This window comes from Vespa mandarinia, chromosome 4, assembly GCF_050613455.1.
Source record: "Vespa mandarinia isolate Hongniang chromosome 4, ASM5061345v1, whole genome shotgun sequence".
Classification (NCBI taxonomy): Eukaryota; Metazoa; Arthropoda; class Insecta; order Hymenoptera; family Vespidae; genus Vespa; species Vespa mandarinia.
In genome coordinates, this window is record NC_140813.1 from 9,102,501 (window position 1) to 9,119,875 (window position 17,375).

Genomic DNA, 17,375 nt, shown 5'->3' on the forward strand with positions numbered 1-17,375 from the left:
TAGTGGCGGGAAAAAAAATAAAATAGAAGAAAATAAAGTAACGATTACGTTCAGGCGCGTATTTTTTTTGATTATTGGAATTATTTTACTTTTTTTTTAATGAAATTAATTAAGTACTCTTTGAAATAATATTTGTAATTTTTTTTTTTTTACTAAAATTAAATATATTTTATTATTATACCACAAATATAGATATAGATTATGTGCGAGTGTTAGTGTATGTGTATAACAAAGATTATAAGTTTTGAATAATATGTTGTAAAAATTACATTAAAAAGATATTTGTAAAAGACCACGTCGAAGAATACAAAGTTTCTTTAATTTTATATTTTAATCAAAAAAGATAAAATTAGATAAAAAGGAACGATATTTAATTCAATGAATTTAATTATTAAAATAATACCTATATTTCTTTGTTCATTTAAAATTTATCTGAATTACATGAACCGATTATTTTCATTATATTTTCTAATTTTATATATATATATATATATATATATATATCCATATATAATGTCTCTTTTATTTTACGTATATTAATAAAATATTATTTATACAAAGTTTTATTGTTATTTTAAATCTAAAAAATCGAATCTTCCATTTTAAATTTAGAAAACGTAATTACGTATAAGCGAACTATTGCAGATAGAAGGAAATTAAAATGAAATGTTCTTTTGTTTAGGTACTTTGTCGGGCACTGAAGAAATTATATTTGATCGGAAACTATTACCAAGTTGCAAAAGGATCTACGTCTACGTCGTAATAACAGGTAATTTAGTATAATTTTTTTAACGTATATCATTCTAAAATATACTAATCAATGACGGAATAAGTTATTTTCGAGGGATTATACTTATAAGAAATATCGCGTTTAAAAAGTATTTTAGAAAATAAAAAAATATTTCTAAAAATAAAATTGTCATTTACATCGAGGAGTATTACGTAATATCGTATAATTCTTACTTATTTTTATGATATTAGTACACATTTACTTTCTTTTTTTGCATTTTAACGATGTTAAAGTTAATAATTCATGAGTAATTAATTATGGTTGATTGAGTTTTATATGATATTTGATTTTCGTATTTATACGAATATATATATATATATATATATATATATATATATATATAAATATATAGTATATATATATATATATATATATATATATATATATATATAGTATATAGATTCATACATGAATACATATAATATAAAAATTTACACACACTTCTATATATAGTACATAATGTACACATTAATACACTATATACACTTAATAAATAAATATATATATGTGTATGTGTGTATATATATATCATAATATAATTTAATATTATTATAATTGAATTGTATACTCCTAACAATTTAATATTTATCCAATATTTTACAGCTTTCGTCATACGTGTGTTAAGAAATGGCAAAACCAAAGGTCGAGTACGAAAACTTTTTTATTAGTAGCTGTTCTATATAATACATCCAGGTAAGTTTGTTTATTTTTAAAAACTTCAAGAACGAAGGGTAATACAGAGAGATACATAGTAAACAATATTTATTATCATGCCTAAACCTAAATAAAACATTATCGAATGTTCACCTTCGCTTAAAGTCAAGAACTCTCTTTATTCATTCTTATACGATACTTCCTACAGATAACATTATCGGTAAACTCTTCGTTCTCTTATTCTAATACATTTAATCAATATTAATCAGTATTATTTAATTCGTAATTAATTAAATACTATAGTAATTTTATTATAACAAAGTGTATTAATAATTACGTTTCGCAGTAAACGTTAACTATCTGCTGATAATTAATATTTTGTATATTTATTTTTAACTTTTCATATACTTTCACATATTTTAACTTTACATGTGTGTTTGTGTGTGCGCGTGTACACTGGCTTTCTCTAGATATATATATATCTGCCTATAGTAAGATCCTGGCGATCAATATTGTTTACGTTATATTAAATTATATAACATATGTAAATATTGTCGAGTTAGTTTACTCAATTCCATGAAGACTATGCTTGAAAAATATTTAATTTTTAATAATTTTACTTTTCACAATTGTATCCGTTGATTTTTTATTTGTTAAAAATTAATTGTTTTTTTTTTTTAGATATATTTATTTCAAGAAATTTTCTCTATATAATTTGTTTTATTTTTAGTTTCATGAATATTATTTTTAGTTAATCAGTTTCAACGATATTATTTACAGCTTTACGTATAAGGCGTCCTTTAAAGGCAGTGTTTGTTCATAGCATATATTTTTATTTTAATTTATTTTTAGCCGTAATTAACGTTATTACAAATATGGCAAATAAAAATCAATCGATTTATTTATATTTTCTTTTATGGCCGAGTAAATAAGATCGTATATCGTGATATTAGAGTTATCTCAAAATTTTACATCATTCTGTAAAACCATCTGTGACGGCTTTTGCAAAGATTTACGAAGAGTAAGCAAATATTTTAATTTTCTAATTCATAATTTTACGATATTTTTAATTGTAACGGGGATAATAAGATTTTTTTATTTTAAGACAAATATCTTTTTGTTAGTTGTTTCGTAGATTACAAATTTAAATGTTTTATTGATATCTATACTTTTTCTAATTGCGTAGATAAATCAAAATCAATTCGATAAACTTTCGATCTAGTTGAAGGAAAGATCATTATAGAGATAACTAATTAGTTTATACTAATCTTATTTTATGGATTTTCGGGTAATCGATTATTATTGATTATAATGAGATTTATGTTACATGAGATTTATTTTAATCATGTAACGCAACTATCGATAGACCGTTTATTTTAGTACATTCGAAAAATATTTTTTTATATTTTGATAAGAACTCAGATATCAAAAAGTACTATTTAACTCGTTTACTTATAAAAAATATTAATGAGAATTTTAACGTCGTATAATTTTAATCATATAAAGATCGTAATCTTAAAAATTACGTTGCCAGGCCAGTTTTTGCTAAAAAAAGAAACAAAGAAAAATTAATATTTAACTCAAACGGAGTAAAAAACATATATTACGTTTTAAAGCAATTACGTACATATCGTACGTACATATATCAATCGAATCAACAGTGAATGTCTCGTGATTAATATGGATAATTCGTTCTATTAAAAAAAATCGTATTACATAAATATATTTACTTCTTTATGAATTTCTGTTAAATATGTTTTTCCTTTTATATTTATTTCGTTTTTCTGAATGAAAGAGCAAGAGAAAAAGAGAAAGAGAAAGAGAAAGAAAGAGAGAGAGAGAGAGAGAGAGAGAGAGAGAGAGAGAGAGAGAGACCTGTTGATTTATATTTCTATTCGTACTTTGCTCGTTCGATAGTGCAACGTTATCACGATAAAACTTTATAACTTTATCGCGATTTATATTACTGTCATATATTTACTTTCGTTATAAACCATGATTAATCATCATTAATAATTTTCATTATGAAATTTATCTTATATACATGTTTTTCATTAATCAGGAAGATTTAAATGATCGTATATTCCATTCTATTTATTATCAATGAAATTATCGGAAAATTTTGTTGGATCGATTTACGTCGAGTTCATTCGCAGCTGTTTCGCCGATTACAATTTCGTAGCACCTGCTGGTACGTTATAACTTTAATGACATAATGTCGTGTAAATAATTTTTGTACGGTTGAATATAATCTGCAAATGGCCTGTCTGTACATTATTCCTTCGTATTTTGTACACGCAAATTTTTTTCTGTATTTTTTTTTTTTTTTTTCCTATCACATATAAATATAAACATGTGCTCTGCAATGGATATATAACTTCTTACGAGTTTTATCATTATGTGTATTATTCAATTTGCATTGGAATAAATGCCATTGATAATACGACGAGAAAATTTTCTTCTTTCTTTTTCTTTTTTCTTTTCTTTCCACTGTTCGAATTTTGTTACATACACATAAGCATGCTAGCTGTAATTGTCGCGATAATAATATATATCGATATTCTCTTTGTACAATGGTTATTTATTATTTATAGGTATGGATATTATCTGGGTAGATATTTTTTATCTACTTAACAAAAATAAGATGATAAATCTCGATAAATTAACTGTATACGTAATATATATGTAAACTCCACCAACAATTTATTTGCTCTCTTTCTCTCTTACTCTTACCTAAAGAATTAAATTGAATTGAATTTCGCGTAGGTCGTACGAAGGAGATGTAAGGTCAGGGTTCTGAGAAACAGAACAGCTGTCGAATCTAACCTAACCTTCTTACTTTGTACCGAACACGCATGCGAATACGACTCGTTTCGAATATCTTTCTTCGCTTTCCGTTCTCCGCTGTTCGTTAACCCTCGAGCCAAACGTTAGCCAACAGTTTGTACAACATTGGATCTTTTATCGTTGAATTTTCCAATTTATTTCGATTTGATAATTTCAAAAAATCATTGTCCATTCGTTTCCTCAGATTGTTACAAATAATTAAATATAATATATAAAAGAAAAATTTTTTTCTCAAGACGATTATCTCGTACAAATTGAAATTTGGTATTGTCGAAAGGTCAATAAATTGCATATTAAAAAGTCGATGTCTTCTTGAAGTGAGGCTGCGACAGATGCTGACCTTGGTGACTCCATCGAGAGAAAAAGCGCGCTTGATCATGACCTTTGGGCCGTGCCGAGAGCAACGTTACCGTTTCGAACGTAAACTCACGCGAGCAAGCGAGCTCTACTCGCTTGTCATGGAGGAAATTCCGTTGCGTAAGATATTACGCGATCTTGATGTTGCTTCGGACTTGACGCGGGAAACGTCCGAAGTAATAGAGCTTCCGAGTTTTCGATTACGAGAGTTCGCCAAACTTTCGATTGGCTTATCATTAATCGAGATTTTATCGTACCATTAGATTACATATAGTGTAATAAATCGAATTAAATGTATCGATTCAATTATTTCTTAATTCTTTTAGATGACAATAATTTTTTAAAATAATTTTGCAGATAAATAAATAAATAAATAAATATATATATATGTATATATAGGTAACTTTAAAATTTTAAACAAATTTTACGGATTCTTTTTACAAGATCTTTCAATTTCATGAAAGGATTGTTAATTTCGAAAATGTACATTTTCTATTGTCATTTTAAATTAAGAAAGTTCAACGTTTTCATGAATACAGATATATCAGGGATATATATATATATATATATATATATATATATATATATATATATATAGTTTTTAAATGAAAGAAGATAAATTAGATAAACTATAAAATAATAGATTTCACTGCATTATCTTCGATATTTGGAAATTTACAAATTTCTTTATCTTCTTTTCGAATAATTTCTAGTAAGTACTTACCTAAATATACATGTACATATAGATATAAAAATAAAAGTATGTATGTAGAGTAACGTTGATAGACAAGGTTATTTATTCTTTATTTTTTTATTTTTTATTTTTATTTTTTACATAATTCTAAATAGAATCTTATGAATTTTTGTACGGAAAATAATTAACGAGATGACTTTGTATAACAATAAGAAATTTTATAATAATTATACTGCATATCGATTGCAAATGGATTGCAATGAGCTATATATGTTATACATGTATATACCTATTTATTTACATAGGCATACACACATGATATATATATATATATACACACACATACATACACATGTAGATATATGTATAAACACGAGCTTTCGTCGTTTGAGAGGAAAAGGAAAATGCGTAGGAAAATGAGGTGTGGTGCGTGTACGATTGTGCGCTAAATTCTCACGCCGGACGAGAACGCATTTGTCTGCGTTTATTCACGCAGCACGTTTTGACACACGCGCAAGATCTCTCGAGATGTGGGTACGTGGGCGTCTATGGGTGTGTGGCGCGAGGGCGACCGGAGATAGACATTTGATTTTTTTTCTCTCCCTCTTTTTCTTTCTTTCTTTCTTCGTTATTTTCTTTTTTTCCTTTTTTTTTATTTCTTTCTTTCTTCTTTTTCTTTTTTCTTTTTTTTGGTTTTTATTACTAGACAAAAAGAATCGAAGAGATATCGATCTTTACAACCGTTTTATCTATGTAATATATTTCGCCGTTGAATTCTTTTTATCTCTCCTTTTTATCTAAATTTTTAAATTTGTAATTCATATTTTTAATTTGGTCTCTAAATAAATGACATTATTTGAAGTTTATAATACAATTATAGCGTAGTAAATATATATATATATATATACATATATATGTATTTAGCAAACGTAATTTTCTGATATGAAATAACATATAATCTTATGGTCAAAAGATTAAATAAGATATACGAGTATATGACATCAAAATTGTATGGCGTTTATTGAAGGTTAATTGATTTTGCAATCACAGTAAATAGTCGGACGCTTGTATAAGATATTTCATGTTTACTTTCGACTTTGTATTCATTTGATACTTAAAACCGGTAATTAGAAAAACATTTTATTGTATATATTCAGTGTTACTTCTTTGCAGCTTACTATATTTGGTTCAATGATGTTTACGAAGTTACGACATGAACCGTTTGATTCGATGTCATTTTAGAGAACGTGAAAAGAGAGAAGATAATGAGAAAAAAGATCAAAGATTGAAAAGCCTATATTGTATATATATCATAAATGTCGAATAATTTTTAGATCGAGTTTCATATTTTTTCTTTTTTTTTTTTCTCTCTTTTCTCTTTTTTAATATGTATTTTTCCTGAGAATTACGTTTCGAAAAAATAAAATCGATTGACGATAACGATCGGCTGGCTGGCCAGAGCAAATAATTGCATAATCAGTCGTCATTAATCATTTTGAAGTCGGTATTGGCATCGAGAAACTCGAGACAGTCGCGTATCGTCGGAAACTTTGTCATCGAACTATCTAATATAGGAGACAGAGAAAGAGAGAGAGAAAGAGAGAGAGAGAGAGAGAGAGAGAGAGAGAGAGAGAGAGAGAAAGTATTGAATATTTATAAAAAAAGATCGATATTACTTTCTTTCTCTATTTTTTTTCATTCTTTCTCTTTATAAGTGCGTACATTTAATACTATAATAATCGATGATCCCGATAACGAGAAAGAAAAAAGAAGTGATAAATATGATTACGATTGACGTAAATCGTTAAGTTTATTTTTCTCTCTTTCTTTCTTTTTTCTTTTTTTTCGATAATTAAAGAAAAAAAAAATCATTTATCTTGAATGACGCAACGAGAGACGTCTTTCAGATATTATATTAGCGATTTTATTAAGATAAAATCTTATAGATCACTTTCAGGAAGATCGAAGCTCACGAAGTTTTCGATCTTACATTCCCGCGATCTCACGATCGAATGGTAGCAAAGTAGGATATCGTGTAGAAAATGCGAGCTGTCTTATTATCGTGCGTTCCGTAGTCGTCGTCTAAGTCTAACATAAGTCTAAGTCTAAGCGGCCGGCCTTGATCCTTGGCGCTGCAGTCGGCCGAAGCCGAGCAAGCTCGGTGCTACTCGCTACTTTCACTGACTAGAAGTACTCTATCCTGTCCTGTCCGTGTACCTATCCTGAGCTACGTACTTCGGAGCTACGTACTTCGAGCATTATGCTCGTTTAGCTCAACCGAACTTAGAAAAGTGGTTCTCAAGAAATTTCTAAGACGTTCTTCGCCCAGATGGGGACGATTTATTTTTCATTTTTTTTTGTTTCCTATTTTTGTTCTTTTTTTTTTCTTCTTCTTTTTCTTCCTTTTATTTTTCTTCTTTCAATCTAACCAAATATATCTCAAGACATAATTTCATATCGTATATTCGATATATTATATAAATTAGAGAAATTTAAGAATTATGAAAAGTGAAATTGCATTTATTCGAGATAATATAAATCGAATATGTATATATTTTGATTGATTGCATCTTCGCGTTACCGTTACCGGCATTCTTTAATATGTGTCGAATCCGACCGTCATTTCCATTTTTCGCCTGCATCATGAACGAAGGAGTATATAATGATCGTTTTTTCCTCGATTTCTCTGATAAAAAAGTGTATGGGATTCTCTCGAGTTGTTGTCAAGAGGTCGTACGGGTGCCCGCAGAGTTGAGCACCGCTTCGTTGTTTCTAGGTTACACGCGCAGCGAGCCGAGTTTCACTTTTTCAAGCGCTCGACTCCACGCTCCGCGACCATCGGGAGGTTGTGCTCGGGCTCGTCTAAGCGTCAACGATTGCGCGTACACATTAGCGACGACGAGAGCATATATACTTCTATCTATGTATATATGTATATAGGTATGTGTGTGTGTGTGTATATATATATATATATATATATGTATGTATGTATGTATGTGTCTATGTATGTTTATATATACATATGTCTTTACGTGTAGTACGGTCTCTACCTCGAGTAGTACCGCTTTCTAAGGGATTCTAGCCTCTTCTAATGCGCTGTTCATAGCTGTCCTCGCCTTTCCTTCTTCTTCCTTCTCACCCCTCAGCTTCTTCCTTCATCGTAATCTCGTCATAAGATTTTACCGAGTGGGCGTCGATCAGAACAAGTTTTCTTTCGTTTTGATACCGCAAATTCTTTTTTTTTTCTTTCTTTTTTCTTTTTTTTTCTTTTCTTTTATTTTCTTTTATTTTTTATTTCTCTCGATCTTACGATAAAATACAACAGCAACGGACTAGAAAAGAGATTTTTTTTCTTTATTTATTCGTTCGTACGTACGTTTGTTTGTAATATAAATGAAAAAGGGTAGTAAGAAAGATCAATGACAAGTGATATATAAATCTTTCCTTCAATGTTTCGTGTACACCATTGGTTTAATCTACCTAGTATTTATTTTCTCTTAGACGTATTATTAGTTTTAGTCGAGAATTATTAGAGATAAGGTTAGCTTGATTAGTTTGATTATGTTTCAAATGAAATGAGATAATATAATTTATAAGAGAGAGAGAGAGAGAGAGAGAAAAGAAAACGGAAAAAGAAAAAAGTATATTTAATCCTTCATAAATCACTTTTATTTTATATTTAAAAGTAATATTACGTAATGTGAAGCTTTATGTTCTATAACTTATAGGTACCTAATGTAATAATATATAATTATATTCACAATTAGCATAACTTATACATGAAAAAAAAAAAAAATTAACTATTAATTTTGTGACCAAGGGGGAAAAAAAAAGAAAGAAATTAAATACGATGTATATGAATGTTACTTCAAAAGTTGCGTTATAGGGGGATTAAAATAACAAGTGAAAATCTTTATCGTATACACTGTATTAAAGATTTATAAGAAATTGGTGAATTATAGAGAGAAATCAATTTGAATTCTAACATCGATTTTATCAATATGGTTCCATCGATGATTCGTTCTAACGATTCGTTTGTACTCTAATGTCTTCCTTCCTTTCTCTTTCTTTTCTCTCTCTCTCTCTCTCTCTCTCTCTCTTTCTCCTTCTTTCTTTCTTTTGATTTTTGGACGTGGCAGGAACATCCACACTAACTAATGGCTCACGTAGCGAATGTTCGGTGAAACTCACTGTCCGGACACGAGCTTGGAATACACGAAGAGCCTGGACTTTCGTTTTTGAAAGACGCGACCTGCACGTCCTACGTTCATACGCGTCCTCGATCGCGTTTGCCTTCTTGATGTTTTTTTTTTTTTGTATCTGTACCCTAATTGTCCAAGATATTCCAAGAAAACTTGTGAATGAAAAAAGAAGAAGGTCGAGTTTTCGAAATCGATCAATTTTGTTAAATCGAGATTAGAATATACGATTTGATTTTTGTAGTTACGAATTTAATCAATATCGAAATAAAAATTGAGTTGAAAGAACGATTAAGGAAAAACAAAAAAAAAATAAATAAATATAATGGAAGAAAAAACAAAATAAATTGAATATCATCGAAGTGAAATTTTGAATGAATTTTTATAAAAAAATATTGATAGATCGTAAGTTGGTATCAACTGATTTTCGTTTATTCATTCATGATAAAATTTGTCGTGAGGATCATGTCGCGTAACAAAAAGAAGAGACGTTTGTTATTACGCGGGTGTTGGGACCACCTGTCGCTTCCGTCACTTGAAGTTTCTTTCATTCATACCATCCCATGTTGCGGTTACTTTTATATCATTAATATCGTATCATCATTATGGACTTTCGAAGATGGTATACATATGTCTTTCTAAAGCTATTGTCTGGTATTTATTAGCGTGATATCTTTCGACTTGGTCGATTTAGTCGATATCGTATTTCGTGACTTTACAAATTCTATACAAGTAATTTAACTCATTCTTCTTTTTATAGATTATAAAAAGAAAAAAAAAGAAAAAGAAAGAAAAAAGACAATATCTATAAGGTATCATGATGTTACTGTAACTATTATTTATATATATGTATATATATATATATATATTTATTTACTATAATATAGTTATAGCATATAGTTATTGTACAGTATATTAATGTACTAAGCGGAACATAATATCTTAATATCTTATCATACTTAGTATCTTACACTATTTACAAGTTTATTTACATACTGTATTAAGTATATCTATTATTTTATACTATGAAAAAAAAAATATATATATATATATATGTACATAGTATACATGATTATTATTATTAATATTTCATAATATATAAAATTGATTATAATTTTGATATTTTAATTCGATATACTAAAATCATTCTTCTGATTGATCAATAGATCATTCGTCTTGTAAGTCAGTCTGGTTTCTTCCTTCTTTTTTTTTTCATATGGAAATTATATCGATTACTAAGCAAGAGTTTCGAATTCTTAATATTCGTGGAAGAGGGTTAAGGACAATATAAAGGATGTTTCCTGGCACCGTTCTCATCATTTATCTTCGGCCCTCGAATTTTTGGACTTTCTCCGCAAAGATGGCGATACTTCGCTATGTCGTCGTCGAGCTCTCACGTGGTATACGCGAGGTACAAAAATAACCGACGGAAGCGAGCCAACGAGAAGGAAAGTGAAACTCATCGTGGCTAGGCGTTATGTATATTCGCATTAATTGTATTCGGATACGCATAATGAAAGCAGGAGATTCGTTAATGTTTCCTTGTGATGTGATCTTCGATAGGATTAATTAATATTATCGTCATTTAATTTTAATTTTAATTAGATGACGGTGACGATGACGATGACGATGACGATGACAACGACAAGGACGATGAGGACAACGATGACGACAATGATGACGACCATGATAATGATCATGATGATGATGACGACAATTCTTTCTTTTCTTTTTTTTCTCTCTCTCTCTCTCTCTCTCTCTCTTTCTCTCTCTTTATCTATCTATCTATCTCATTGTCAGAGATTTACAATTCGCAATAAAGCTGAAAAGGAAAAGTGAAATTCGTCAACGTCTAGACAGAAAGTTTCGATCAGGACTTTCGGATTCGGGGACTTGAAAGCGAGACGATTCTCAGAAGGAAAAGTAATCGTCTGCGGAAGCAAATCCTCTTCTTGTTGAGTTGATGTAACGCTCGAGAGACCCACTGACATGCATCCACTCAGGTACATTCAAAGATAATCAGAAAGAGGAAAAAAAGAAATAATATTACGATATATATATATATATATATATATATATATATATATATATATATATGTATGCATATATATATTTATTTATCTATGTATGTATATATTCATGTATGTATGTATTTTATTCAATAAGGAAAAAGTGTCTAACATCCTCAAGAAATATCCTCGAGTATACAATATAAACTATATTTTGTCGTATATATGGAAAAACCTAAGCGTTTAAAGTATAATTTGAAAAATATTATTAAATTAAGCTAAGTATTGGTTGGTCGTTTCGATCATTGAATTGTAATTCCTATCGATAATGTTTCGTCTATCGTAAAGCGAAAATGTCGACATCATAGGTATATATATATATTTATGTGCATGAACGAACTGCATAAATGAAGGATCGATCTTTTCCAATTACATTTAACACTTTTATAGAAATATGGTCATTTAAATAACGCGATGAAAGATTAATCTTTTTAGAAAAAGAAAAAAAAGATAAAAAAGAGTTACAAGAATAATACATGAATAATATTTATTTTTATCAAAAAATATTTGGACAAAATAGACGTTTTAAAAAAAAAAAAACGAAAAAGTAAGGGAAAAAAAAAAGAAAAAGAAAAAGGAAGAGAAAAAGAATATAGACCTTATAGATAGATTAAATAAATATTATCCATTTTGTTTGATTCATCGATTGAAATGTTAATGAAATAGTAACATTCCTTCCTTTAATATTGATTAATACGGTATAATTGAAGAATAAGTAATATATTCTGTTATAGTTAACATAGAACATATGTAGAATAATTTTTCTGATTATTTCGATGAGAATTTTTCTGTTGGTGAAACGCGCATCTACGTTCTTCGTGGAATGTTGTCGTCGTTGTCGTGGCCTTAGAGAGTTCGCGCGCATCATCGGCGACGTAACTTGGTTACGATCGTGCAGACTTTGCGCGCTGTTGTCACTTTCCCTGCTCTGTGTGTGAGCTTCGTCGAGAGAGCTAGTAAAGTGTGTCACCGGGTCTACCGAGTGCAAGTAAAACGCGATCGTTGTCTTCTTCGTCTTCGTCGTCTTCGTCGTCTTCGTCGTCTTCGTCGTCGGCATCGTTGGCGTCGTTGGCGTTGTCGTTATTGTTATCGTCGTCGTTGTTGTTGTCGTCGTCGTCGTCATCGTTGTTATCGTCAAAGTCGACGTCGTTGGTTTGCATTTTCCGCTTCTCATTTCCGCCGTCATTAATGTTACGTAATAACTGTCTCCTGTCGATTACACGAGTAGTTCGAGGGGTGAAAGGGGAGTTAGAAATTTCAGGTAAATGGGTCATCGTCGTTGTTTTCGTCGTCGTCATCGTCGTCGTTTTCGTCGTCATTGTCATCGTCGACGTGATTCGAAAAAATCACATTCTTCGAAGAGTTGCTCGGTATAATCAGTTCGTTATGGAATTTCCGAAATACGTTGCAATTGGAAGGGGAAAGTTTCTACTTACTTTCGCATTTTCGTATATAAGAAAGGATAATTAATGATTCATGTTTTAATATCGCATTTTCGAGTCTTTTTCTTCTTCTTCTTTTTCTTTTTTTTCTTTTTTTTCTTTTTTCTTTTTTCTTTGTTAATTTCTTCCCGTAAATAATATTATAAGTGATTTCTTTTTTTTTTTTTTTTTTTTTTTTATTGCAGATTATTTATATAACTAAGATGATAAATTTTTTTTCTTATCGTTATTTAATTACAGTATTTAAATAAATAATGTATGAACGCGTATTATCATTTTGTTATTATTTGTAACAATAAATTCTATTTAGGCTAATTCTCTGTAATAATAATTTATATCTTTATGATATGCATTTATAATAATAAATTATATATAATAGAAATTTAATAATACTGTATTTAATAATACTGTCAATACTGATAGTATTGAAGAATATTATCATCTATAATAAAATGATAATATATATATGCATGTATGTATGTATAAATATAACAAGAAAATTATTAATTAGACGATATTTTTATTTTATTACAAGGCTAATAAAAAAAAAGAACGTATATTAAAGATAAATTGAAGATCAGCTATATATATATATATATATATATATATATATATATATTTTTTTTTTTTTTTATGGAAAAAATAAAATAAAAAGAAATAACGATATGTAAGAAATACATTTGTAAATTTTGTTTGGATCAACTAATCTCGATAACTGTCGTGATCTTTTTAGGTCGATTGAGATACGACGTCAAATTTTTGAAGTATTTAAGGGCCGGATGTGGCCCGCCGTGGTACTTTCCAAATACTTTTCACCGTCTCCTTGACTCTTTCGCCCAGTCCGGTCTTTCATTTCGGTCGTGAGATCAAGTATGTCGTAGCCATTTCCGTTAGACGCGATATATACGTGGGATGGAGAAAAAAAGAAAAGGAAAGAAAAAGACGTTGAGAAAAAGTTGAGAAGTTAATAATCTGTAACGACGTGTCTCCTAATAAATCTTTTCTCCTTTTGCATCGAAAGAGAACATTGAAATCTTTGAAGGAAGTCGAGTTTCTCACGACGTACAAGTTAACTCGTTTATAGATAAATTTTTAGAGATTTAATGAGAGAAAAAAAAGAAAGAAAAAGAAAAAAGAACATTATGACGATTTTAAATATTTGTTTGTTTTTTTTGTCTTTCTTTTTTCTTTTTTGCCCCAAAAGAAAAAAGTTCATACAAAGTCAAAAATTAAAAATCGAATTGTTAATCTGTTGATCGAAGAAAGGCCAATTTGAAAAATCTAATCTCTCTTATGATAAGATGACAATCAAAATATTTATTTGTTATTCTAATTAAGACAACATCTCACTTTTATATATATATATATATATATATATATACTATATATACTATATATATATACTATGTATACTATATATATATATACTTTTTTTATGATTCATTAATTGAAATCTTAAACTGTCGATTTTTATTAATATTATTTTATTTATAATAAGATGGATATACGATCGTAGATCGAAAGTATTCCTTGTTAACAGATTAATATATGGATATTTTGAAATAAACAACACATCGATTATAATGATTTTTATCAAAATATTTGGACAAAGTACACGTTTAAGAAAAAAAAAAGAGAAAAAAAGAAAAGAAAGAACAAGAAAATAGATGTTACAGATAAATTAAATAAATATCTATATATATATATATATATCTATATATATATATATGTATATATATCTATATATATATCTATATATATATATATATGTATATATATATATATATATATATAGAAACTCGTTGATTGGCAATAAGTTTTCTTAAGTAAAATTATGTAAAAAAGAAAAAAAAGAAAGAAAAAAAAAGAAAAAAATCCAAGAAAATTAGAAGAAGGTAAAGATCGGGCGTGCGTGTCAACGTTCTCGTAGATCGTCCTGGGCAAGAAGCGAAACGAGAAGCGAATAGTAGTAGGTATCTGCTCTCTCAGGAGCGGTGAAGGCAATCACTGTGACTAGCTTGGCAGCGGTTCACGATCCGTGACGCTCCGTGACTCGGGATCTAGGCCGATTGTATAATGCCGCGAACGTTTCTCTAAAATCGTTAAATAACAGTCTACTTTAGCTGGATCGCTCGCTTCTCTTGCCGTTCGCTACACGACTAGTTTCGAATCTCCGTAGAAGTTAGCCATCGAGTCTTGTTTGCTTAGTCATCGTAGTTCAATACTACTGGACACAGTAGGTATGCTTGGGTATATTTATTCGCGATTCGATAGATCCGATTGCTATTGACAACAACGACGACGATCGATTTTCGTTTACGATCTTGCTTGCTACTCACCTTACTCTCACCTTCGCATTCTTTTTTATACGATAACATTCTTCTCACGTATATCTATTTTCTTAACTCCATTTGATTATCTATTTTCTATTTTTTGATTCTTTTTCTTTCTCGTAATATAATACGTTTTTAAAATTATCTATGATATTGTCACTTTATTAACAATTTTATCGTTCTATTTGTAATATTAGTTTAATAATTATTTTATCGATTGTTAAATAGCGCACTTTTTTAATTTATATTGTTATTTTCATTGTTATTATTGTGTCAAAATTTTTGACAAGTGTTAATTTCTTTACAACGTCATATAATTTTAAAGTCACTTATATTCGTACTACATGTATATATATATATATCTTTTTCTTTTTTAAATTTACTTTAATATATTAATTAATAATATTTATTATAAGTAAAAATTATACTTAGTATTGCATAATTATATTATGTATAGGTTTTGTATTACATAACTTTTTTCTAGATAAGATAAAAAATTGGATTGTAGAGGATTAAAAAAGTTTAACTTGCAATTGATTAATATTAATATTGAATATTAAATTATACATAATATATAATTATATATATATAATTATATATTATATATATATAATTATATATTATATATATATAATTATATATATATATAATATATGTATATATATATATATATCATTTGTCAGAATTTTGAGATCAAGGTAAAAGAAAAAAATTAAAAAATATATTTTTTATTCAACTAATGAATATATATTTTTATTAGCTCGTTCTCGTAGTATAACAATAAAAAGATTCTGAGAAAGGGAAAGCGTTTTGAGTAAATGTGTATAGAATGAATTACGCCAAAGAATGAATTTAGAACGGTATATAAAGATAATCGAATCAAATGAAAGGAGTTAATTTAATCTCGATTATTCGGTTCACACCGAAGATAAAGACTCATCCTAGCTTTCTATTTCTTTTTCATGATCAATGATGAGAATAAGAAAGAACACGTCTCAATTGAATAATCTAATTTTATTTTTATTTTAAATCAATTTTGAAGTCGTTCAAAAAAATTAGATTTATTACTTCCATGCCTGGCAACATTTACGTCGATATTTTCTTTTTTCAAGCTTACGTATTCACATACATATATGACGCATATTGATCAGATTAGATTTAAATACACGTTTATATTGATTGCAATTAACTAAAGCGTGAAACTGGAATGCGTTATAAACGAAAGAAAAAAAAGATATATATATATATATATATATATATATATATATATATATGTATATATACACGTATCGAAAGAATAAAAAAAATGAGAGACAAAGAAGAAAAAGAGTATTTTACAGTGTCGACCTCTTTTCTATGTTCAAATAATTCACAACAGTGGTCATTTCTTGATAGGACCTGATACATACATACATATATACATACATATATACATGCATATATACATGCATACATGCATAAGTATATAAATAAATACATAAATAAATATATACATACATACGCGCGTACATACATACATATGGACGATCGAGTGCAACCCAGAAGCAAAGACATTTATCTGGAGTTAACGCATGTGAGAAAGTGGTTAAGAAACTGGATACGAAGCTGCGGAGTAGTCACAAAGCGATCCTTTTCGACGATTGTGGTGCGTCATCGTAACGGTAAAGCTTCGGCTTCGTTTTCGCTTATCCTGACTCGACCAATCGACCGATCGACCGATCACTCGATTAAGTCGATCGATCGATAGACCAATTGTAAAGGAATTCTTGTTAGAAGGTAGGGGTTGAGATATAGGGCTAGGGTAGAATGTAGATTGTAGCTCGAATAATTCTGCAATTACGTTTATTGGCGAACCGTGTACGTTCTAGAGATCTAACCGGTACCTATCACCAATCCTGTTCGATATATTCGTCTTAATTATACCGAAGTGCACAACTCGATTAAATATTATCCCTCAGCGAGTAGCTGGTAATCAAAGAAACGAGTATAA

At 28.8% G+C, this 17,375-nt stretch overlaps 1 long non-coding RNA gene across 2 annotated transcripts in view; it reads left to right on the forward strand.

Annotated features, from left to right (window-relative positions):
• LOC118443090 (uncharacterized) overlaps nucleotides 1–17,375 on the forward strand; it is a 59,587-nt gene that overhangs the window by 1,044 nt on the left and 41,168 nt on the right. For both annotated transcript variants that reach the window (XR_004838588.2, XR_014982030.1), the window contains exons 2-3: nucleotides 683–769; nucleotides 1,394–1,483. This is a non-coding gene — a long non-coding RNA (uncharacterized LOC118443090). The remainder of the gene's footprint in view (nucleotides 1–682; nucleotides 770–1,393; nucleotides 1,484–17,375) is intronic.